Source organism: Cupressus sempervirens, chromosome 8 (assembly GCF_028749045.1).
Source record: "Cupressus sempervirens isolate cs-2001-9-10 chromosome 8, ASM2874904v1, whole genome shotgun sequence".
Lineage (NCBI taxonomy): Eukaryota > Viridiplantae > Streptophyta > Pinopsida > Cupressales > Cupressaceae > Cupressus > Cupressus sempervirens.
Window position 1 is genome coordinate 239,104,325 of NC_143125.1, and position 25,454 is coordinate 239,129,778.

The 25,454-nt window shown below is 34.0% G+C and overlaps 1 pseudogene; it reads right to left on the reverse strand.

The window, feature by feature from the left end:
* Positions 1-1,726: 1,726 nt before the first annotated feature.
* LOC149542393 (uncharacterized) lies at positions 1,727-2,863 on the reverse strand (annotated as a pseudogene).
* Between the last annotated feature and the right edge of the window lie 22,591 nt (positions 2,864-25,454).

Below are 25,454 nucleotides of genomic sequence, written 5' to 3' on the forward strand. Positions count from 1 at the left end.
ATGTGAAAATATTCCCTTACAATCAAATTTACTTACTTTGGCATTGTAGTTTGCATCAAGGAGAACATTTAATGATTTCAAATCATAGTGAATGATAGATGGATCACAGTGCTCATGGAAATGCTTCAACGCTCTGTAATATTTAGGGCATACTGACTTTAGATTCTATTGCACTGTCTTTATTTTTACAAAATAAAAACACGAAGAATTTTCTCTTGGCTCAAATCATTATCACTATTGGCTCAAACCATTTTCACTGAAACTAAATGAATAAGCATCAGAAAAGAGATAAAACAATGCCAAAACAAAGGATGGTCTATTTAGAAGTTTCAACACCCCATAACCGCTTTAGGAGTCTTATTGAACCTATTTAGAATTGAAAGTGAATAAAAATGGGATAAGGTTAGGAATTGAAAGAGAATAATAAATGAGTATAGAATCTCACTTGAAAAAAAATATAACTAAAGATTTAAAGTGATGAAGAAGATTGGAAAAGAAAATGCCAATGAATAGAGCAGATCAGGATGTAATGATCGTGTGGACAAAAATACAATCAACCCATTACTCTTCCCATCAGAATAAATTCTGAACAAACCCTTGTAACCGCTTCTCACTATTTTTGTTAACACCACAATGAACAAGAAAATTGACTATGTGGAAAAGAAGAAAACTCTTTGACAAGAATCTATCTTGAGACAAAAAAAAACCAAAGCTGTTATGTGTTTTCCATAGCTGCATATATTTGTTATAAGTATTTGTTGTTGCATCAAAAATTTGAACTATTAATGTTAGATAGAAATGGTAGATTTATTCTGATCCATGGCATGAATCTCAAAAGAGGCATTGACTACTATATCGAGAATCTCAACAATAATTTATTGACAAAAGATGTAGGGTTTCACAGATGGGAACGAGGGTTTAAATTTGGAGATGGCATAGGGACAGTGGGTGAACAATGGTGGAGCACTAGTAGGGGTGGTGCTTCTATATAATATAACATCTTTGTGATTTTTCATGAAGGTGTCATTCTTATTAGAAGTGGTTAAATCATGTTACAAATTCTGAGGGAAGTGCTTACCAATTTGTTACCAATCTAGCCTTTGACATTAATCGAAAGGACTCAAATGAGACCGAGCTCTGATACCACTTGTTACAAATGTTGTTGCCATTACACCAAAATATCGACCTATTAGTGCTCGATACAACTAGACTTATAAAATCTACAGGAAGTAGTTAAATTGGATTTTGAAAGGAACATTGACGAATTTGCCTAACCGATTTTTCTAGAGTATACATTGGAACAATAATTTCTTACATATATTCAAAAGTTATTTCAATTGAAATTTGTAGTCAGTGACTCAATGTAGTACATTTGAAGTAACATTCCATTAGAAAAGCAAAATGTTAGCCATGGACAACATGAAAAAAATTAGTAACATAGACACTTCAATACTATTGAAGCATTTAGAGTCGACATGAACAACCAATTCTCTATATTAAGATATTTGGACCAATGATATAAGAAAAGTTATCCTAGAATTATTAGTCATTAAACCAAAAAGTGAAACAAGAAAAGAGATATCAACATTATTGAATCATCAATTCAAAAGCGAAACAAGAAAAGTGACTTCAGTATTACAGAAAAGTTAAGCCATGTCATGAATCCCAAAGAAAAACATTGATAGAATAGGGCTAATGTACACAATTAGAATTTTAATTTACATACCTAAAATTCTTCCTCTACCTATTGTCTATCACCATTCAGCTTCTTCATAGCAGCACAAAATCCATCATGGAACTGGGCTTGATATACACAACCAAAGCCACCCTTTCCTAGAAGATTATAACTACTGAAATTATTTGTTGCCTCATGCAAAGCAAGGTAATCGATTGCAGATGCACATTCTCTCCTCTTTGTAATTTGGAAAGAGCTCAACGATTAATCAATAGCCCAAGTGATATTCCCTTACTAGCATCTAAAAAGACAAGTTGGTTCAAAGTTTTATTAATAAACTACTTTTAATTCCATTTGGGACCAAAAAGGGACTACAATAAGAATGCCCAAAACTTCCTTTAATGGATGTATTTGCGGCCTTGAATCCCATAAAGATATTATGATGATGCTTATTTGAACTTCACAAATTGTAAGCTTAACGTCTATAGAAGAGGATCCCACAGGAAGTTTTTCAACCATTAAGAAAAGAGAAGAAAACTTGAACCATCAATGTGTACTCGTCTTTCATATGCTTGAACTTGAGATGGTGGATGAGCTAGATATGAATTTCACTTGTGCACCCAACTACAATATGCAAATAGCAAGATGGCTCCAATAAGGAATGGTGCAAAGATGATAGCTGCAAGGATTAGAACTCTGAGATGGTGGCTTTCATGGCTTGCTGAATTTTTTTGTTCCATTTCTGTTGCTAAAACATTGTTTTGGAATAATAAAAAACATAATATCTATCGCATGGCACAAAATGTGTTACTAGATTCAAGTTTCTGTAATATCTACACAACTTGAAATGTTAAAAATATAGATAAAATTAGAATGCTCTGACTCTTGGAGCACCCATAATTCAATTTCAATAAATGAAAGCTCCTAATAGAGAATGAATATGTAAGTTCATTTACATATTGTAGAAGAATGGTAAAGAGGGTGTGAATTGGGAGCATGCAATGGTGCATATGATACGAAATGAGTCCTCTACCTCTAAGGAAGATAAGATTTTCCTGATGATCTCTTGCCATTAACATACTTGAATTGAAATGTTCCAATGACACAACTTCTCCAACATAAAATAGCCATCAAAGATGATTTTGCCATCATATTTGATTGAATAAACTAAGTGGAAATAAGATGCATTCAAACAAGTCCAAACACACCTTGAGAAGTAAAAAATAGTTTCTTGAGCTATAATACCCACTTCATGCAATCTGTGCACCTTCAAGTACACAATCAAAGTTCTTGAAAGTTGTATCATAAGTTTAGTTCCTTCTAAGGGATTCCTCCTAAATTCTTATGCATAGAGATGTGTATGTGTGTAAAAAGATAAAGATATTGTTAAGAAGTGGGGGCCATTGAGAAAGACTGGATGGATAAGTAATGCCTTCATTTTCCCAATCCAAGCATTGTTATAGAAACCGATCTGTATGAAAAGTGGAAAATTTGGAGAGGACCCATTTTTGAAACTTCAAGAATTGATTCAGCTCACCATAAAATACCTAATATCTACCATTAAATTTTGGGTTGCCCAATTCAAGCATGCTCATTGAAAGGCATTATATTATTGACACAGGGCTCTCAAATTGCCAAGTCAGATTTTTTATAAAATTTGACTGAACTCTATCAAACAAAATCAGATTGCACATGTTAGTCTAAAAATGGTTTTGACACTTGAGTGCCAACACACTTAACCACTTTCCACATTAAAGCCGATTACACTATGTATGCCAAGTCACAGCATGTGCCGAGTCAGGAAATCCATCAGGTACCGAGTGATCTTTAGGTGTCGAGCAGCCTTCAGGTGCCGAGTGAAGATCAAGTGTCGAGTGACTACAGGTACCGAGCATGATCCAAGTGCCAAGCAATATTCAAGTGTCGAGTCATAAATGATGCCGAGCAAGATAGGAGCATATACAGGAGCTGAGTTACAGAAGGTGCTAAGCATCAGGAAGGAGTAAGTGCCAAGTAACTCAGAATCAACATATGAGTCTGAAACATCACAAACTCATATGTAAACAATTTTCATAGCTGACATATGATGAATCTCAGAATATTTAAGTGATAAGGTCAAATCATTTATATTTCCTATGCAACCTTCATGCAACCAAAATGAAAAATGGAGAAGGCATGCAACCAATGACAAAAGAGCAAGGAATAAGCAAAAATCAAAGATTCAATATGGATCATAGATCCATACCTAACCGTAAGTCTTCGAGTGTCTTTATAAGGAAGAAAAAATTACATTGAACCCTATGGTGGATGGACAATGGTGTGAAAGGAAAACTAATTTTTAGAGAAAATAGTATCAGATCACAAAGGATCAAGATCAAAGAGAGCAGATCAAGTGCCTATATTCAGCAATCAAAGGATTGTAAGCTATCAAGTTTATTATACCTAATACTCTCCAGCAATTGTATTAGAAAGAAAATCCTATGGTGATAGGTTAGCTTAGCATCTATTGTGTAGATCCTATAAATAGGTGATTAAATCCTTTGACAGGTTAACACTTCATGTAAAGTGTTTGTAAATCCTTTAACCAGGTCACTATTGATACAATGTAAAGCCTCTAACAGGGTAGACCATTAGAAGTGGTTAAACATTATTACTGCAGTGATTTTGTGGGTATCATCCCCACCCCAGTTTTACCTTCTTATTTTTGGAGGGTTTCTAGGTTACCAAATCTTAAGTGTTATGTGGTGATGCATATTTGTTTCTCATGATTACTTAATGTTTGTATGCATGCAATCTACTTTCAGTTAAAAGTTTTAATGGTCAAAGTATAGTACTTCTGATTCAAACCCCCCCCCCCCCCCCCCCCCCCTGCCCCCCTCTCAGAAGCATTCTTTCCAATAAGATATTCCAACAAATTGTATCAAAGCCTAGTTTCTCTCAAAGGAGAAGCCTAACAGCTTGGAGGAAAAGATCTAAAGATGGAATTTTTCAAACTTGGAAAGATCATTGTAAACCAGGTGATAGATGTGCATCTCACTCTACAAAAGGTAGAGGAAGCTAGAGTGGAATTAAGAAAATCTTTGAAAAGAAGAAAGGAGATAGCCATAGCCAAAAATGATATACACTACAAGGAGATTCATACCACACAAGTGTTTGCCAATGGAGACACTAAAGAATTTGATGCAGCAATAGCAGAACTAATGGAGAAAAACAAAGCTCAAGAAAATGAGATAAGATCTCTCAAGATGGAACATGAATCACAGGCCATAATGTTATGTGAAATCACTGAACAAAAGAAAAGAGCAGTTGAGGACAGAGTCATGATGGAAGATGACAAAAGAAATCTTGCAAACAGACTAGAAGAAAAATGTACTGAATTAACAAGGATCTCAAACATGCAGATGGATACACTCGCTCAAATGATAAACCTTCATCATGAACTTAATATTAAAGATATTGAGATCTCTACTCTAAGGATGCAGAATGAACAATTGCAGAATGAATTGAACAAAGGAAAGAGATAGCAGAGAATCTCAATAAGTCAAGTGAAGCCATAAAATACTTTGAACAGTTGCTGAAATTCCCAAGATCAACCCATGATACATCAGGACTTGGATACAATAGCACTGAAGTTGGTGAATCATCAAAGAGTGTTGAGCAAAGAAGTGACAAAGGTAAGGATTCTAAACCCACTTTTCATTACTATAATAAAAAGGGACATACTGCTAATATTTGTAGGAGTAGAAGAATCAATCAGCCAAACACGCATAAAAGCAAGAGTTATTGTCACAAGTGCAACATGCAAGGACATATGACAAAAGACTGCAAATTCAAAATCCCAAGAACACAAAGATTTGATGGACATTTTCATAATTGCAAGAAATATGGACATAGGGCATTTGAATGTAGATCAAAGCCTATGTGGACATCAAATCAACCAGCAAAAGGGAATGAAAGTCACTGTCATTGGGATTATAACACCAGGTACAATTGTCACTATTGTCAGGAATATGGACATATACCCTAGAATTGCATAAGAACACATTTCAAGGAGAACTATAAAAGATGGTTGAGCCAAACCACATGTTTCAGTTGCTTGAAAACTAGTTATACTAGCAAAAACTGTCCTACAAGGTCCAAAGCACCAAATACTAAAGCCAACAAAGGAAAGGAAAAGATTGATGTCATAAGAGGACAAATGAATAAGACTTGGAAGAAAAAAGATGAGTGCAGTACATCAAGAAAAGGGATCACTTCACCTAACGGGTCAAGTGATCACACTTCATCAAACTAAGCATAAGGGAGATATATGGGACTGATATACAAAGTTACATCATACATCAGTCCCAAGACAAAGAAGCACTGAAAAGAAGAAATAAGCATAAGATAAGATGCTAAGACTAAACTTGAACAATGATGCCGAGAGAAATTTCTTTGGATTCCAAGTTATCAACAAAGTAAGTAGATGCTGAGTAAGTATAGCTACTGAGTGGATGCCAAGTTGAAAAACATTTGGAAGTCAAGTGACAAGTGTAGGTACTAAAATGCATTAAATGCAAAAGTTTCTTTTGCCACTTAGAAGTAAAAATTGATTCATTCTTAAGTCATTAAAATGAAGAGTAATTTCTTTGAGCATGTCTGAGTGGTTTTTAAGCTTTCAACCAGTGATTTGTAGCAATTCAGCATCTACCCAAGCGATCTAAGTATCTATCTAGGTATTTCCTTCAAGTGCCGAGTTTTACAGTTTGAGAAGTTTGCTTTAAATCGTTAAAACCCTAATTCAGATATAAATGGCATCAAGTTCAAAAATGACCCAAGGGAAAATGAGCCATGAGATTCAACTTTTCAGCAACGAAGTTAAGCAACCTGAGTTTAGACCTATACCAGAGGTTGCATACAAAAATGATCCCGTTGGTGCCCTATCAGCCATCCCTAAAAAAGTTGTTATGGTTCAGGATGTGCGAAAATGCTATAATTGTAAAATAGGATCCATAGGAGATTTGGAAATCTTCAATGCCTATGAAAAACTCTGTGAAAATGGTATTTTGAAGGATGAGTTTTTTGTCATAGAAAAGAAGGGTTTAACCAAAGCCCTAGTTTTTCCAATCATTTTTAAAAATGAGTGGATACCCATTATACTCAGTAGAATTCATGATGGATCATTCTAGTTAGAACAAGGACAAGTCAAGATTACTAAGAAAATGGTTCATAGGGTTTTAGGTTTTCCAACCCTAGATCGACCAAAGACACTAAGGAGCGAAAAGAAGGAAACAATTGAGAAGAACACAAGTGCAAAGTGGAACAATAGAGGCATGACTATAGACACCATAACTGATCCCCTTTTAGATTTTTCTATAAAGATCATATCACATAAGTTTTACCAATCTAGTAGGTTAAATAGTGTACCCTGCATAGCAGTAGATGTGGCACATAAACTTGTAAAGAAAGACCACACTTATGATCTTGCAGAGCTCTTGTTGCAACAGATCAATGAAAATCTTGGAGCTATTAGAAAGTCCAAGGGAGCACAGTGCAAATTTGTTTAGTGTTGGTTTGTATGTTCTTCTATGTACTGAAGGAATTCCCTTCATTTGGAAAAGTCAACTGGAGTCAAAATAAAACCATTGTTGATCAAATTAATGATTTCATTACACAAATGGGAGATAGCTTTGATGATCAAATGTCTATCTATTTTGAGGATTTCAAAAATGTAATGAAGAATAGAATGAGAATACCAGTTTCACTGGTGGAAAAGCATATAAATGACATATGTTTTCTTGTTGATATTGATTACACTTACATTCAAGCAGTCCTTCAAGAATAAGATGGCTTAGACCATTGGGATATGAGCTTGATGTTGACCAAGCTTTTACAGCCATCAAAACATTGCTTGCAGAGGAAATGGACAAATCTACCAAGGCATTTGGAACATATGACACTGTAAAATCAAGAGTTGTTACAGAACTCAAGACAACCTCAGCAGTAAAGAAAAAGGACAAGCTAGTAAAGCAGATAAAGAAGAAATTTGGTGTTGGAGAATCAAGTACAGCAGGTGAAGCAGAAGAGATTAGTGAAGGAGAAGAAGAAGGTGAGCTAGAACAAGAGCCACTTGGATTGCCTCAAAGTCAAGGTGAAGAGAAAGATGAGAGTGCTGAGGAAATAAAAACCAAGGAAGCACCCATCAGAGGCAGAGTTATCAAAAGGAAAACAAAGACACCTCCTGCTTCTCAGCCCTCACCAAAGAAAGTTGTTGTGCAAATGCCAAAGAAGCCAACTACCAGAGCTACAACAAGGCCTCTACCCAAAAGGCTAAAGAGGAAGCCACAAAGAAGACAAAAACAAAGGCATAGGAAGAGCCAAAGAAAAGGAAAAGATATGTGGCCCAACTTGATATTGATGAAGAACATCAGATTGAAAAGGTAAGTCCTCCTAAATCTTCAATTGATATATTATGTAAGAAGATTAGGAATGGAGACTTAAATGAAATGAAAAAGATTGATTTCAATAAGTTCAGTAAAGAGGAACAAAATAGCATAGAAGAATCAATCTATGCATTAATGGCACAGTTCAAGTATACACCTCTTGAACTAGATGGACAATTGCTAAAGGAATTGTCTAAAACTATAGAAGATAGATGACATTTCTATCTAAAGATGGAGAAAGAGATGAGGGAATCAACCCTAGCAAACCTACTACCTGATTTTACAAAACAACAGGTAACTCAAGCAGTCAAAAGGCATAGCAAAAGGTTTACACCTAAATATAGGGCATTCTCCATTCTGCAAAACAAAATTGAAGAAGTTGTGCAGAGAACAACAAGAGTTTGGAAAAACTTGTACAAGACATTTGAAGGTGTTCTTGAAGAGGTATACAAAGAGGAAGCTATTGCTAAACTTGAAGAAAGAAGGAAGAGGAGAGAAGAGAAAATAGAAGAAGAGAAAAAGGTTGAAGAAGAGGAAAATAAGAAAGAAAGGGAGGAGGAAGGAAAAGATGAAGACAAAATAACTGATGAACATCAAAGTGTGCAAGACACACATCTTTCACCTCCTAGCTTGCCTCACTCACCTACCACACCTGCAAAAATCATAAAGATTAAGGATGTTTTTGACACCACATGTCAAAACATCAATCCATTAATTGGAGTGGATCTTACTAAGTTCCTTGACCAAAAAACACTACAAGCACAATTGTGTACAAGTCCCATATTGGTCAGTTTGGATAATCTTCAAAAGTCAGTAGACAAACTCAAAGAAGTCAAAGTGCCACCACAAGAACCACCTCAAACCATTCAAACTACTGGGCTTACATTTCTACCACCTCTGTCACCACCAAGATTAGCCACTCAAACTCATCAGGAGCCGAGTGCAACAATAGAGGTAGTCATAGGGACAACAGTTCAAATAGTGAGTACACCTCCAGTAGTAGTGACACAAGAAGAAGAAGACAAGCAAGAAGAAGAGGACAACGAAGGAACACAAGATAAAGAGGAGTCTACAATACAAACTTTGGTTGAATTACCAAAAATAGGAACTCCCACCAAACCCATTCATAAGTTGAGTACTGAAACAATGACCATTCATGTTAGTACACCAAGTTCAAGTTCTACTAGGGTAGCCAGGACCATCCATTATGGTATTCTTGAGCTTGATGAAGAAATCAAAGTACCCTATTATGATTCAAGCACTCTAAATGAGGAAAAGATGAATGAAATACAGAGTGCATTGGATAAGAGAAGGTGACAAGAGGCAATGAGGAAAGACTACAAATACAAGCAGGCAATGAATTAAATAAAAGATATATTCATGGATGCTTTTAGGCTTCAACCTCCAGATACAAACATGCCAATACTTGAGCAACTATCTGATATAGTTGACAAAGTAAATAATGAAGACCATGATACTAATGTAAAAATAATGGAATCGTCAGAAAAGAAGTTTGTAGGCAAAGTCAACCAGAAAATAGCTAATAACATAATTTTAGGATAGGTTGACCTAGCCAAGAAATTAGAAAATGTAAAGAGTGTATTAGGGAACATATTTTCCCTTTATAGCAAATTGTGTGATTTTTCCAGGTTCACACACAAAATAAATCAGAAAATTTTGAACCTTGAGAGTAAATTAAAACTCTCCAAAACGCAACTACCCTCAGATCCTGCACAAAGTGAAAATCAATTTGCTCAAACATTACACACTCAAGGGAATTAGCTGCATTATCAGCAAAAGAGGGCACTATCAAAGAAAAGCTGATGCTAATTCAAGCCTCCGTCACTCCTCACTTAGAAGTATTGCACAAGGAGTAAATGTATGTAGAAACAGTCCTGAAGAAGGATCCCAATATTTCTACACATGAAGGACTTGTTGATCTCGCAGCAAAGCTTGCAATCCAACAAAAGTCATTAGATATTGCCTTAAATAATTGGGATGCAGCTCTCCAAATACTCCTTGAGGTAAACAAAACATTTTTGGCCAAGCATGGCATTACTATTTAGGAACCTTTGACATTAGTATAAAAAAGGGGGAGATAATATTCTAAGGGGGAGATAATATTGTGAAGATATATTAAAGAGAACATTAGGCATAACGGCACAAGACATTGGCATGATCAACTCAGGGGGAGTTATAATAATTTTGAGGTATATATATTGTAAGTTACAAATTTTTGATAAACCTCTGTATATATACCATATATACCAAGCAGATCAGAAAACTTACTCATAAGATCAAATAAATATTTCTTAGTTAGGTGTTTTTGACACTCATGTCAAAGGGGGAGATTGTTAGTCTAAAAATAGTTTTAACACTTGAGTGCCAACACACTTAACCGCTTTCCACATTGAAGCCGAGTACACTGTGTATGCCAAGCCACAACATGTGCCGAGTTAGGAAATCCATCAGGTGCCAAGTGATCTTCAGGTACCGAGTAGCCTTCAGGTGCCTAGTGAAGATCAAATGCCGAGTGACTACAAGTACCGAGCATGATCCAAGTGCCGAGCAATATTCAAGTGCCGAGTCATAAATAATGCCGAGCAAGATAGGAGCATATATAGGAGCCGAGTTATAGAAGGTGCCAAGCATCAGGAAGCAATAAGTGCCGAGTAACTCAAAATCAGTATATGAGTCTAAAACTTCACAGACTCAGATGTAAACCATTTTCATAGCTAACATATGACGAATCTCGAAATATTTAAGTGATAAGATCAAATCATTTATATTTCCTATGCAATCTTCATGCAACCAATAAGAAAAATGAAGATGGCATGCAACCAATGACAAAAGTGCAAGGAATAAGTGAAAATTAGAGATTCAATATGGGTTGTAGATCCATACCTAACCATAAGTCTTCGAGTGTCTTTATAAGGAAGAAAAAAACACATTGAACCCTATGGTGGATGGATGATGGTGTGAAAGGAAAACTAATTTTTAGAGAAAAGAGTATCAAATCACAAAGGATCAAGATCAAAGAGAGCAGATCAAGTGCCTATATTCAGCAATCGAAGGATTGTAAGCTATCAGGTTTATTATACCTAATACTCTCCAGCAATTGTATTAGAAAGAAAATACTATGGTGATAGGTTAGCTTAGTAGCTATTTTGTAGATCCTATAAATAGGTGATTAAATCCTTTGATAGGGTAACACTTCATGTAAAGTGTTTGTAAATCCTTTAACCAGGTCATTATTGATACAGTGTAAAGCCTTTAACAGGGAAGACCATCAAAAGTGGTTAAACATTGCAGTGATTTTGTGGGTATCATCCCCACCCCAGTTTTACCTTCTTATTTTTGGAGGGTTTCTGGGTTACCAAATCTTAAGTGTTATGTGGTGATGCATATTTGTTTCTCATGATTGCTTATTGTTTGTATGCATGCAATCTACTTTCAGTTAAATATTAAGAACTTTTAGTGATGCAAAAATATTTGAAGAAGGTTGCATGTATCAATTTATATATGGTCATTGGTAGATGCACAAATATCACTATAGGGACCCCTTCTTAAGCCTGCATTTCTAGTCGAGCAACAGAAGTCAGGGTACAATCTGGGTATGTCAATGCAAGACATAGATTATATATATATATATATATATATATATATATATATATATATATATATATATATATATATATATATATATGAAGCCTAAAACTTCTATATCCATAAAAAGCTAGAACCATATTAATCTTTTGAAACTATATTAATAAAATACTATGCCATTATTCATATTAAGATGGTAATGTAACCTTAAAAAAAATTTAGTTCCATGAATCCTAAGGTTGAATGTAGATGGTAGAATGAAGAGTTTAGCTTGAAGCTTTGAGCTGGATATATTGACCGAATATATGGCATATATATAATATACACTCAGGGTCCTTAGTCTTGTCATATTAGGGTCTACACTTGACATACTAGGGACAAGGTCTTTGGTATTAATGAAGCCCTCTAATTCAACAGATTTGCAAAATATTCATAGAAAATTCACAATTTGATCTACTTTGTATTATGCTATAACTTATTGACCTAAATATTACCATAAATTCTTATACTTTGATAAAGCTATTATCATATTTTGAATAAATACAATTGTTGATGTTAAGGGAAGTTCAAACACAAGAAGTTCATGATCAACACATTTAACAAATGAGTTAAAACAAACTCTCTACATTACACCCACAATAGTTTAACATTTTCAACTAGTTATCCAAAATATAACCAAGGGAAACAATCTCACGAGTAGGACAATTCTAATCAAATATTTTAAACAAACTTGGCCTATAAACACAATTCACCTCAACAATTGAGCTAACATCAAGAGGAAAAACAAGATACATATAGCTATAGAACCTAGCTCACTCACAAGAAAGCATGTGCCCTTGTTAGCAATCCTGTTAGCATTCTTCCCCAAAGATGGAGATGAATCTTTGATCAACCATTTCTATTAGAATGATATTGTAGTATTTACCCATAATGGTCATTTAAGTCACCTAATGCATAGTTCAAAATATCATTATTGACAACTATTGCTGAGGGCAAAAAAAATGGTATATATATAAAGGGAACAAAATGATAAAATATCAAACATTGTAGGTAGTCACACATAAATCCCATATCACATTTTCATTGTATGTTATGGGCAGCACTATTTGTGGATCATTTTAGACCTACGACATGCAAAGTGTTCATTTTATGTTAGTTTGAGCTTCACTTGGTTTCAAGAATACTATAATATTCTCTACTTAAAAAGGCCAACCACGTAAAGGTGGAAGCTCATCTGGCCTCACCCCCCTCCCCCTAACATCAATCTAAAGTACCCATTATCATCTAATTACATACTTCATTCATTTATTCATCCATTTATGAACTATAACATTCAATCAATACAATCACATAACATTCATTAATATGATATAAAATTCATTAATAGACAATACTAATCAAAACTTCATTAACACATAACAATATTCATTAACACAAAATAAAAATCTGTATTAATACGCATCATTCATACATAATTACTTAAAACAAAGTTCTTTCATTATCCAACAAGGTTTATCAAAGAAGATTTTTAAAACATCATTTCTTTTTTTTGTTTTTCTGAGCTCTCTTAAGAAAAGCACTCATAGTAGCATCCATATTTGCTTCATTCTCCTCCTCTTCTAGCACGTGTAATGTCAAATTATGACGGCTTCTTCTCTTTGGAGGAGCAGGAGGTTGCTACACTAAAGGGGGCTCTATTGCAAGAACAAGTGAATGGGATAAATTGGCATACTCTTTTTCTTTTTCTAACTGTTACAAGTTTGTAATTAAGTATGAGTACAACATAAAATGATTTTTTCTTACCTAAAAATGCCACATCATGTACATTAACATTTTGATCTGCTACTGCATCAACATGTTGAACACTTGGAACATGGTCCACTCCTTTAGCATGATGTTCAACATGCTCTAAAATATTTAAAAAAAAGATACATGTCAAATTCCAATTGAAGATGTTAAATTGTATTCATAATTTCATCATTAATTTTCAATAGCAAATTAATACCTCCACCACTATAATGCACATCATGGCCTTTGTCACGAGTAGGTTTTGTGGTAGGATATGAAGGCTGCAGTAAAATGTTATGCACATTGTTATGTAGTCAATTTACATTTAAAACTAATACCAAAAAAGAATCTTCTCAACTATTTAATCTTATTTAATTTTCATCTAACCAATTTACCTGTGAGATATCATTTGGAGCACTGGATTCTTGGGCAAGGCTTACAGATTCTTCACGTAGGCGTGCAACCACAACTTTATAGCCTTCCTTCAAGGCAAATTTTCTATCTTCATCTGTGACCTCCACATTGAAATCTATGCCCTGTGTTTTTTGCTTGATAATGTCAATTTTCCATGTATGGTTTCATTAAACAAAACTATTTGTAACATTATATTAAAAAAAATAAAAAAATTCATTGCTCTACTTGCAAGTCAAGACTGTAGATTCATATAGCCACCAGAGCCAAGTTTGTGTTGGCCAACCTTTTCTACTCTCGCTTTTGTAGCCACGGATGTGTCCTGCAATCTATGAACAATTTCAAACATCTTAGATTATATATTTACAAATATCAATAATTAATACTATAATGACATACCTCTTTTTGCCCTATGCTGCTTAATTATCTCTATCTTCACATAGCCTTTTCTCCTTTGCATCTTTTATTATTTCATTCCACTCCATCGGTGGAATCATAGGAGGATGGTCATACTTTGGATTATCCTTAAGAGCCCTTCTATATTGATCCCTCGCAGTCTTTATATGCTTTGCTACTCTTTTTAGAAGTAGGCCAGTGTCAAAAATGTTTTTCCCAAATTTCTCCTTAATAGATGCAATCAGCTGATTCTTTAATTCCACAACTTGTAAATTCCACCTTTTTAAAAATAAATAGATTGTTAGATCAATAACTTTAATATATTATAATAAATAGAAGAAAAGAAAAATTATGTAGCAATGATATGAAACTACGTACCTTTTACGTATGGTGGGTCCAAATAGTCTCAATGTCATATGAAAAAGATGCTCAAAGAAAGCATTATTACCTACAAAAACATAAAGAATTTATCAATCCAAAATGAGTAATATAAAAGTGAACTAATTTTACACTTTAAATAATATCAAATTTAAAGCACCTGGAAGCTTTCGTTCTTTTAATGGAAACATAGTTTTCTTATTCAGCAACAATGTCCCTTCATACGAACCAGTACTAATCACATGAACTACTCTAGGAAATGGATCAACTTCAGTAGTACTGCTCTCTATTGGTCTATCAACTGAAACATCATAAAAATTAAATGACAATTTTAGTACTACTCTCTATTGGTCTACCTCCCTGCCTATGTCCATGTCTCTCTATATGTGGGTATATATATATATATATATATATATATATATATATATATATATATATATATGTATGTATGTATGCGTGGTGTGTGTATGCATGTGTTTGTGTTTATGTAGGCTTCTATAGACATCATTTAAGCACTAATATGCTACTTCGTTGTTCATGAACTTGTAAAAAGACATTAAAAAATATAGCAAAACAAGGTTTTACCAGTTCTAGTGGGCATAGACGATGATGTTTGCATGGTCCTTATTGCCAACAATGCAACAGATAATAGTGGACCACCAACTACAGGGAGTCTGCATTTCATCATGAGCTGAAGAATAGAATATTGTTAGCGAAGACATTTGCAATGGATAAATTTCAAATGGGATACTAGCGAGAAACGTCCACAAAAAAAAGGTAAGTGTTATAATGTTGATCACAACAAACAAAGTGTTACTTACATGAAGATATTGTCCAACAACCCTGACCATGTTCACCATGTGATGTCGCAACTGGCACATATGTCTATACAAGAACACATAAAATTAGAGATCATGATCCATAAGATACTATAAAATATTAATATCTATTGAACTTCTATTACTGCTTTAGTCAAATTACTGCTTACCTTCAAAGATTGGATTCTATGGTCCAATTCTATTCTTAGTGCCTCTTTCTCCTCACTTCTGTCACCCTTGATGATAATGCTAACAAGTTCATCAATGTATCTTTGCATAATTTGTTGGGTGATGAATACAGGGTCAATACTAAGGCCAATGTCATGTAGATATGATGCCCATATTTCAGATTGCATTTGATCAGCGATCATTGTAGCTTTTTCCTATCATTTGTGACATCAAATATTCGTATACTTTCATCAAAATAATTCCAAAGCCATAAAGAAAATAAAATAATAATATGACATTTGTTTCTATATTAACATTAAAATTTACAATAATTAATGTTTACCTCTATTGAAGGTGTCTGAGATGGTGCATCCATATTGCCCTGTGAAAAAAAAGTCCTAGAAATCAGCAGCGAAATTAAAGTAATAGACTTACCAAAAAAAATATTAATAATAAAGTAGATTGTATATGTAAATCATTTGTCTTAAGTTAAAAATTTAGCGTAACTAATGTTTATATCTAAAAAAATATTTGACATGTTCTACATAATGTTTATATGTGCACATATGGTTTGGAAAGAAATATTTGGTCATACAAGACCCCATCATAGTTGACATTGATCCTACCTGGACATTTCATTGATCATCATGATCTTCATCCATGTCATCATCATCATCATCATCATCATCAACAACATCACGATCATCATACTTGTCACTTTGATCGTCGTCATCACCACCACCATCTTCATCACCATCATCATCCTCTTGATCACTATCATCATCATGACCATCATCGCCATGATCATCACCATCTTCATCACCATGATCATGATCATCATTAGCATCATCATCATTATTATCACCATTATGGTTAGCATAACCAAAATCATCACCATCTTCTTCTTTTTCATCACTGGGTAACTATCATTCCCGATAATCATTTACTTCCTCTTGTGCTTCTTCAATATCTTCTTCTTTGATCACATTATACTTTGTTGACCTTCCTCTTGGGTCATGTCTAACAACAAATGACCAACTTGGTTTGTGTGGAACACCAAAGTAAAACACTTGCTCGCATTGGTTTGGAAGAACATAGGCCTCATCTCTGACTAGCTCAAATGACCTTGTATTAATCATAGTAAATCCATTATCGTGTTCAATAACAGTCCTATCGGGATCATTTTGATTCAGTCATAACCTAAACCATTTAATCACAAATAAAACTATTTGGAATGAATTAAAGTCACACTCAAGTATATCATCCAAAATGCCATAGTATCAATTTTTAGATTGTTGAGGATGTATGTCAGTTCTAGATGAAATATTGGTGACCACGAAGAAAACACTTATCCCAGAATCAAACATTTTTTTCGTTTCATCTAACTTTTTTGTGCAAAATTTATAGCCATGGTAGTACATATCTTTGTAGTGTTTGACTTGCAATTATTCAAACATGTCAAGAATCTTCTCATTGATCTGTGAGTTGATATTAAACTTATGTCTCATGATTAGTAATCTTATGCATACCTTTGTATCTCAAGCCATATATTAGATCAAGTACCATTGGCGTAACATTGGGATCTCCATTACGATGAGCTTTTTTAACCAATGATGCAACACCATCCCATGGTAATGAGTAACCATTTTCTTGAGAGTGTTCAATCCATACTGTCATCCAATCAAGATTGTTTGCAATATACGAGTGTCGTGCATCCCACTCATGACCAACTATAAAGAAGACAATTACACTAGTTAGAAACAACTTATATATATTGATAATGGATAAAAATTGTTAAATTACAAAAAAAACTTATAATTACTTCTCACCCTCCTCAATCTACCTTTACCTGTTAGGTACTCCCCTTTGAATTTGTCATTATAGTTGGGATCCCAAATGTGATCTACATGGATGCCTGCTACAAATTTTGGAAGATATTCATTGATATACCCCATGGTCTGGTATATCATATATCCCTCTATCATAGAAGCCTCAAGACATGCTCTTTTCCAAACCAAGCCCTTCATAAATTTCAAGTGCCTCTCAACCATCCACATTGATCTAGCTTGTACAGGTCCACACAATTCAATCTCCTCAACTTGATGTATGAGGTAGTGTTCTTGAGCATTGAAAAACGTTGGAGGCAAACACTTTTGCATTTCACACATAAGCTATGGAATTTTCTCTTCCAATATTTTATATCCTTTTTATCAATTTCTTTAGATGATAATCACCTAAAAGAGATTCAACACGCAAAAACACATAAAGGAGATTTCAAATAAAATTATACAATAGATTTCAAATAAAAAGCTACAAATCTAAGAAAAAACACTCTTCTAACCTCATGTATTTTCCAAGATCATATATAACTTGTTTAATAATGTTTTCAAACTATTGTGGAAGGGATAGAGGTAGGACAAACTGCAATCATTAAAAAATGATCATTTCAATATATTATTAAATAATGCAATTGCTACTACATTCAATCTTACAAATATATTGTAAATAGAAAATGACTTACCTTGAGGAAGGTATGCCAATCATGTGTTTTCAACCTTGGCCCAAAATCACCTTTCTTTGATAGAAGAGTGCTTATATTTGCAGCAAATCCTATTGAACTTTTTTTTTTTTTTTTATGACTTCTTTTAATGCATCACTTTGTTGCTCTATTAATAACCAAAGAAGGGCACTTGTATTTATGTGGTCTCCATTCCTATTTGATTCGATGAAAACTTTTAGTGCATAATTGGATTCATGAATGTCAGTACAAATTTTAGCAATTTGTTTTCTATCATGCCTTCCATCCAACATTTTCCATAGTGTCTCTATTACATTCTTTTGAATATGCATAGCATCAAACAAATGCATGATTGGGAGATCCTTGTAGTATGGTAACCTACTAAATTGAGTAGGATAACTTTTCATTCCTCTAGGAAGTTGGTCATTGATGCCTTGACAACCTTTATGAGCATCAATTACAACATTAGTAAATATAAGACAATATCAAAATACAAATTGTAAACTTTGGACGAGAAATTAGACATTACCTCAACGATTTAGTCGAACGTATTCCAACTTCTATAAATGAGGTGTCATTCTTTGTGGCCTTGATGATGTCTCTTCTTTCCCATTGAAAAGATATTTTTCAGCAATTCGATACTTATGATTATTGTGGAGAAAGTGTCTAAACTCATCAAACTCCTGCTTACCTAAACTTCTCAAATGACGATATTTCATTTGTGGACCACAAACTAGACATGCAAATTTTCCTTTTGTCTGAAGAGCTAAAAGATCAAGTATAATTGGATCATGTACAATTATCATGTGCAACTTAAGCATTCGATAGTAATGTGTAAGCACTATAACAAACCAAAAATATGTGATCTTAACAATATAACATACCGCAAAAATGAGTTAGCCCAGAGGCATCATGTATTGTCCATACAAGCATTGGATGGAATTCAAATTGTCAATGTCCTATCAGTTTAGAGATGTCATACATAGTGATGTCATTCTATAACTTCAACAACTCATCAATTAAGGACTCAATATACACGTTCATATCTTTAACTTGGTATTTACCTAGCAATTGAATGAGCATAGACATTACATAATTATTATAACCATTTTTATGCACTATTTATAAATTAATTTAGATAACTATAAAATAAAAAAATACCTGGCACAATCATTGACAACATTATGTGCTCCCTCTTTATGGACATCTAGGGAGGAATGTTATTGTTAATAACAAAAATAGGCCATACTGAGTAAACAGATATCATATCTCCATATGGATTGATACCATCTACCACCAATGATAGTTTCAGATTACGAGGTTCTTTAAAGTATGACCATATTTCTTCTATCTCTTTAAATGTAGAACCATTGGCAGGCATTCACATAATGTCATCCTAACTTTTATTGTGTGCATGGTAATCCATAAATTGTGCCAAGCTAGTGCACTTGAATAACCATTCAAGACGTGGAATAATGGGAATGTACTGAAGAACCTTGTGAGACACTTTTTATGTTATTTGATTTGACCGATATCTACTTACATGACAATTAGGGCATTCTACTGCAAATTCATGTTTTTTATGATATAGAATGTGATCATTGGGACATGCATGTATTGTCTGATACTTCATTCCAATCTAATCCATAAGGTTAGATAATTCTCGATCGGAATGAGGTTTTATGGTAGTAACAAAAACTCACTAATCAACCTACAACAAAAAATATGCATTGTTAATTTAATGAATAGTAATTGTATGCTAACATTGAAGATGACAAAAATGACATACCTTAGCATATGTGACATTGCTACGTTGGATATACTATTCATAACCTTTAAGTTCACCAACAACACTATAGCCGATAGTAGAGTTTTTTGGGAGCCTTCGTATAAGGGCTCATGTGCCTTCTCAAGTAAAGGTATATCGAGACCATCTTCATCATTATTATCAGATTCGCTAGTACCATCATTGTGAGCCTCTTCATCACCTGCCTCAATACCATCTTCTTCAATCATGTCCTCTGGCACATTATCATCTTCTTCCATAGGAGTGTTATCCTCAGCTTAGATATTGACACCTCCATGTTCCTCCAGTAGGAAATCCACATTCAGCAATGGACAAAAATCGTGGCCCCCTTCAACATGACCATATTACCTACAATGACTCTAGGCTGTTGTGATTAGAATTCTTTAATTCTTTAAGCCCTTACACTTTTTGCAAGGACAATAACATTTATCAGGTTTTCTTTAGAATTGAGCCCACAATGCAGCCATTGTCTCATTATTTTGTTCTCGGTTCATATTGTTAGGCGTGGTCTTTCTTCACAGGAAAATATACCTGCAAATAAATTGGACATGTTGTAGTTAATGTTTATACCTGCACATATGAAAATTTTTGATTAATGTTTTCAAATCTAACTAAAATGATCCTATAATTTCTAGAAGGCCTAGATGTTTGCAAAATGTGGATTTATAGATAATGTATCTTAGTTATTTGCAAAATGCCTCAAAGAGATGTCACAAGCTAAAAGTTACTTAGGTGCTAATAGAAACTTGCCATGACTGATCCTGATAGCAATGACTAATCTGATTAATGCATCAACTAATGAAGATGACTAAAATATTGAAACATATTAATGCAATCTTCAATCAAGAACATGTGATCTCAAAAGATGGGTAAATCTCAAAAACTCGTGAGCCTAAGATCATTACAATTTCAGCCATGAAATAATTGTAATTGAAATTTGTTCAAAAATAGGCCTAAGTGGGTTAGCCTAAGGGTCAAAAGAAGAATTTAGATTTCACTTAGTACATTCTAGGACTCCCTTTGCCCATGAAATTTTACTACATTACATAAATGACCCTTGTCCTTTCATCTTGATGCCAAGAATGGCTTACAACTTGACCTTTAATGATTACAAACATATCAAAAAGGACCTTCACAGGGTCTTATTACATCAAATGCTCTAACATGGTCATGTTGGTTATCTTGAGACCTTAATGTCTTCTCATGCCTTCAACCTTGACCTTGATGCTCCTACATCATTCTCCCAAGGATCAAAGCAATCCAAGTCCCTTTGGATTGGTAGTCTTCTTCCTTTTCTTCCAGTATTTAAGTACTCCATCAACAGACCCTGCAACTAGATTGTACCCTCTACTCTTTGTCCTCATGTACCTGCAAATAAATATCTTAGATTAATGCCATGTGTTCCATCCTTCAACTATTATCATGATATGCGAAGGGATTGCACCATCATCACCCACAAAATAACCCTGCAATTCTGCAATAAGGCACATAACTTGTTGAAGGTTTTGCAAATGGCATGTCAAGATAAGAAGGCTTAATCTTGGGGAAAATTTTATGGTCAAGGAAAGTTGGATCACCATGGAATTGAGTAGGTAGACCTTCTAGGAAGTTACAATACTTCAACCTTGTAAGTGTCACCTCAATGCAATGGGTACTAAACAAACAATTTAAGTTGATGAGAAATGGTTGTTATGAATTCAAATTGTAAGCATCACCTCAATGGATTGGGTATTAAACAAACAATTCAAGCTGATGAGTATGGGTTTTTATGAACTACAACTCATGAAATATGCATTAAGTCCATACCTGCTGTTTACAGTGACTATGGGTTTTTGTTTTTTGGACATACCTGCTATTTATCGTCAGTAAGTTTCTATATCCTCTAAGAAAATTGAAGCAATGAGCCAAAGTCACACGGTTGAAGATGATCATTGTCCCCTCAAAGTGCCACCGTTTGATAAATTGCTGCATTGAAATATGATCTAGAAAAGGCCTTTCCACATAGTATGTTGGCACTATTGGGCAATCATCGATCATGTGGTTATTGCAAAGAGGCTAAGGACCAAACATGGAATCATGGAGATAGTCCACGGATGTACAAAGAAAATGCAAGAAACATCAAAGAGATTGTTAACCATTCAATGGCCTTAGTAAAGACAAAGCTTGGCACTTGAAATGCATAGTGCAATGGGATTAGTAAGATATCAAATTTTTGGATAGAATGCCCAAAACAAAGCTTGGAATGTTGATTGATGGACATGCATATGGAAAGCATGATATGTAATGTTTTATGTCAAAAATGGCATTGACTCTAGTGGCTCAGTGCATGAGATACACTTGCAACTTCTCTACACAATTAGCTTGCTATGAAATGTTTTAATCCAGATGGTCAAAACATGTACAAAGAACATGAATTGTTTGACTAAAGGCATTCATGACATTGGTGTCAATGGGTCTCTATGAAAGGCAAATAAAGGATACCAATTCATTTTAAAAAGTCCCAAATATCATACTTCCATCACAGTTCAATTATGAAAAATAACATGCAACACCATGTCTGATTAGATTGCTTCAAGGAGATATTTGATCAAGGATGAAATGAATGATCGCACCTGGTGCACACATTACATAATAGAGATAGTCTTGTGGAATATAAAACTAAAAATAAAATATGCAAATCCACTTGGCTTAAATTGGAACTATCGGCTTACAACTCCAAAACACGTCTTCAAAACACTAAATTAAGATTAGAACTATAGGCTATGGTTGGGTAACTTTTACTATAGTGCCAAGTCGCAAATAATAATAAAATACTGTTACTTTTGGGCTTTCTAAAAAAGGGGTGGGGTATGAAAGTAAGGGTGCTTAAATTGTCTTGTAGAGCATGAACAGACGGATTTCAGTTGTAGAGACATCCATTCCAAACTGTTTTCTTTATTTTTGACTTACCTATCTAGATTGCTAAAACTCAAAGCTCCTAACCCATTATAAACAGTTACTCATTCCTAACTCATAACTCATAACTCGAAGTTCATCCATATGTTCTAATTCTACAAAATGATGTTAACACACTAATAAGGCCAAATACATTATAGAAAAATTAAGCACTGATTTTTTCTATGTGAGCAAATATCTATGATGGATCATGGAAGTAGTTGGACAACCACTGACCCAATACTCATCAAACATAAAGATCCAAAAAGTAAGCTGAATTTAAAAACTAGGATGATAGGAAAACCTACCGATCAAGAGAGAGGTAACAACATTAGTTTTTTGCATCAATGATTTACATGTAAGTTTTAGGAAAAGCTTAAGTGAAGCAAATTAGACATTCATAAATTAGATTTTGAAGAATGTTTCTTGAATAATTACTATATGTAGGAAAGTCAAATTGCTATCAACATGCAAAATGGGTTGTAGATGCTTGATGGATTTCAAACTATAGGATTCAAATTATAGCTAAGGATAATCATCAATGCATCTGCTATCACTATCACGAATACACACCATTGACTATATTTTACATTCAAGCTTTTCCTTGTGTGAGAAAGCCAATCTACAGTATGGATCTGCCGATAAAATGTAATAGTAAGAGTTCTAAAGTAACTGACACAATCTTGATTGAACATAAATTTTGCGTTATAGTTGCCATTAATGTTGTTCCGTAGCATCAAAATCATTCTACTTCCTTCTAAAGATACATACACCTATCTGAATTTAAAAATAGCCACAATTAAAAACCTACTGATTAAAACTAACTTGATAAATTTAAGACTCAAATTTTCAACTTATCTACAATTCATATGAATATTAGGATTTAATTGTGTAATTATAGATGTAGTTTAAAAGTCCCTAGATCTGGAATCTTTAGAGCCAAGGAACAAATTCATTTCTAGAGCACCTTGTTTGAATCAATACAATGTTAATTTTAAAAAGAAGTGTAGAATCTAATGCTATAATAAAAGGGTATGTGAATTTCACTATTGAATTGAGAAGTAAGTCTATTGTGCTTCGATTTCTAGGAGTTATGGGAACCTAGTTATTAAATCCATATTATATTGAGGCTGCCTATGATGATGAGGCTGAGATAGAAGAGCTAAAGCTCATAAAGAAGAATAGGAGCCTAAAATAGTGAGAGGAGGAACTAACTACAACATCTTGGTTGCACTTTGAAGACCACCCAAGGGACAAGTTCCATACTCTCTCAAAGTTCACGAAGTCTTGTTGGGATAGGGCATCACTGTTCTTATAGACAATGGGGCCACACATAGCTTTCTTTATTAAGGATTGGTCTCTAAGAGGGGCCTTGCATATTCTATAAGCCCACAATAATTATGTTTCAATACTAAGATTTTTTTAGAATATGGTGCTAGCTATCAATTTTTACATATATGAAATGTGCAACTTTGATTTTACAGATATTACTATCTGAGGGCATCAGGTTGGGGATGTCTTAATCATTTTACAAGCTAGGCACAATGGGAAGGGGACTTTTCATTCTCATCCCCATTAGTAAAATAATATTGCAATTTCAGTTATAAATTTATAATGGTAACTAAGCTATTACAATAGACTTCAGGAATATTCTTTATTCTTTTAGTTTTCATCTTTTCTTAGTTTTCAATCTTATCCTTATTGGAGAACACAGAGTTGATAGAAATGCTTTTATTACAATTTCCTTCCACAAGCATTTTCTAGTAATTTTTAAAATTTCAAATCCTCCATACAATATACTACTATAGTTATGCATCTCTTGCTTTTGTGTTGCTCTATGGAGAGAGATTTAATTCTAAGTGACCATGAACAGTAAACACTTTTATAGAAAATAGAAATAATATCCAAGCCACTTACCTTGGGATTGTACTCTGCATTCCTAGCCTAAAGAGCTATAGCATTGAGATCCAATTTGCAATCCAAATTTACAGTTGACACAATGTTTCTATTTATTTGTCCATTGAAGGCATGTGCATCCAACAAGAAAGATACAATTAAATTTTGAAAGAAACACAAGGAAGGGTATCTTTGAAATTAGAGCATTCCATTGATTAATGAAGACAACAATATGACCTTATTAAATTAAGAAAAATTATCCTCTACATATGTACATAACATTTTACAATGTAAATTGACATAACATTATCCTCTAAGTGATAGTTTGCAAGTTATTAGTTAAGGCATTCACAGTGGTATCAGAGTTGTGATCCCGTCAACCAGTGAATAATGCAAAAAAGTTTAAGACGTTTGACAAAAAAAAATAGGGTGGATTTTTTTAGAAGCTGACTGAAATACCAAGGAGCCAACATAAAATGATCAAACTATTTAAAATAATATTGTAGCTTCAGAGTAATGCAAAATTCAAATCCAGTTAGAACATCACAAATAGAGGGAACCTCATCTTCAAACAAAAAAACAAATTGTTAGTCCCACGCCAAAACCTAGCAAACCCAGGTTCTCAAAAAAGGATGAA